Genomic DNA, 2492 nt, shown 5'->3' on the forward strand with positions numbered 1-2492 from the left:
CACAATCTCAGCTCACTGCAACCTCTGTCTCCCGGTCCAAGTGATTCTCCTGCTAATTTTTGTATTTTTAGTAGAGACGAAGTTTCACCTGGTTGGCCAGGCTGGTCTCGAACTCGTGATCTCAGGTGATCCACCAACCTTGGCCACCCAAAGTGCTGGAATTACAGACATGAGCCACCTTGCTTGGCCCCACTCTATGCCTTTTAAGTGGGGGCATTTAGACCATTTACATTCAGAGTTAATATTGATATGTGAGGTTTTGGTCCTATTGTGAAGATTTTAGCTACTTGCTTTGTAATTTCTGGTAAAAATATGGATCTAATTTGTGAATAATCCCTGCTCAGGGGTCATACTAATCTTCTATGTATCATTTCAATTTTATGTGCTGTCGAAACAAGCATGATTTAGCATAATTCTTAAAAGTCATAAGATTTTCAAAATGGTAAATAAGCATTGGATTCAACTTTAAGTCACCAGCTGCATTAGATTCTAACAAGGGAATCAGTCTGCTTTTTGAAGTTTTGAAGTGAGGCATTGAGTTTTCCTCTCTAACTATGAAAGTCTTAGATGGCATCTTCTTTCAATATAAGGCTGCACTGTCTACACTGAAAATCTGTTATTTAGTGTAGACACCTTCATTCATTATCTCAAATATTGTGTATAACTTGCTGCAGTTTTTATATCAGCACTTTCTATCTCATCTTGCATTTTATGTTATAGAGATGGTTTCTTCCATTAAACTTCATGAACCAACTTCTGCTAACTTCGTGTGTGTGTGTGTGTGTGTGTGTGTGTGTGTGTGTGTGTGTGTAGGCAGCTTTCTTATCTTTCTAGGCCTTCATAAAACTGAAAAAAAGTTAAGCCCTGGCTTTGGATGAGGCTTTGGATTGAGGGAATGTTGTGCCTGGTTTGATCTTTTACCCAGACCCCTAAATCTTTCTCCATATCAGTGATAAGGCAATTACACTTCATCATTCATATGCCCATGTAAGTAGCAATTTTAATTACCTTCAAAACCTTTGCCATTGCATTACAACATGACTAGCTATTTAGCACATCCTTTGCCTGTCTCAGTTTTCAACATGCCTTCCTTGCTAACATTAATCATGTTCACTTTTGATTTAAAATGTGATAACTGTGACTCCTCTCATTTAAACACTTAAAAGCTATTGTAGTTTTTTTTTTCATTCCAACATTATTTTAAATCATGCAATTCATTGCTTCATGTTATCCATAGTTTGTCTTGTTTTATTTCTTAAAATTGCAGACTTTTAAAATATTTGAGAATAAGATGCAACTTTTTCTTTAGTGAAAATCTCTCAATATAACCAAAAGTACTTTCTGGCTTAATAGCATATGCAAAAGTTACAGAGTACACTTTGAATTTCCCTAAAGCCCGATTAATGTATTCTTAACATATCAGGTATAAACACACCCATTTAGCATATTTTTGATAAGGAAAAACTGTTCTACATTTTTTGACATTTTCCTTAGTAGAAGGAGAAAAATGTGCCTTACTTACCATTACTTTGTTTCCGCAAGTAACAAAAGAAATTCTAGGACAGATAGAGTTACATCTTCAACAATAATAAAAATATTCAAATATTGTAAAGTATAAATATAATACTTTTTGTTTTGGTTTGTTTCATTTTGAGAGACTGGGATTTGTGAGGGAAATGTGCCACTCCCACCATCAGGTTCAGAGCCATGGGTCAGACATTTTACCTAGGTGGAAAGAAAGATCATAAAACAGAGAAATCACAAACAATTTTGGAAGGAATTGACTTTATTACCAAGACATAGTAGTGAAGCTTGAGATTAAGAATGCTTTCAAAAGTAAGGGAGGTCATCATAAAAAGTAATTAAGAGGAAACTGGACATTATATCATTGATATAAGTTAACTATAAGACAGCTAAATTTTCAGGGAGAGAGAGGCAAGAATAAAGACATTTGAGAAGAGCCCTCTTAAAGTCACAACAAATTTCAAGCATTGACCATAAAAAGGTATTTCTACAAGGAGTCCAAAATTAATTGGATCAGTCTGTGGAGCAATTTATATCTCAGGCATATTTAAAGCAATAGAGTGATTAGCCATTGATTAGCTTTGCCTGCCAGATAAATTTGGTTGGTTTAGGAGACAGGCCAAAAGAGTACTGCCACAATTCTCACTTGAGGGTGACTGTGCATACCCAAGTCTTTTCCCTCAGATGAGCAGAATCAGTTTCATGCTGTAGGAACTAGACTTTATCAATGTAATCCAGCATGTCAATAAGCAAACAATACATCTCAGAGCAGGAGAGATGAGTACACTGGGTTACTGCAATGTATTATCAAACATGTCCAGTATCCAACCAAAAAAACAAATGAATCATGCAAAGGAACAGTAGAGTCTGACCCATATATTGGGTGGGTTGGAAACAACCAATAAAAGAAATTGCCTGTGAGACTGACTAGATGTCATCTTTAATAAAAAACTACAAAATAACCTCTA

At 35.5% G+C, this 2492-nt stretch overlaps 1 pseudogene; it reads right to left on the reverse strand.

The window, feature by feature from the left end:
• Positions 1-306: 306 nt before the first annotated feature.
• On the reverse strand, positions 307-399 carry LOC116270662 (annotated as a pseudogene).
• Between the last annotated feature and the right edge of the window lie 2093 nt (positions 400-2492).

The sequence above is a fragment of the Papio anubis genome, chromosome 15, assembly GCF_008728515.1.
Source record: "Papio anubis isolate 15944 chromosome 15, Panubis1.0, whole genome shotgun sequence".
Lineage (NCBI taxonomy): Eukaryota > Metazoa > Chordata > Mammalia > Primates > Cercopithecidae > Papio > Papio anubis.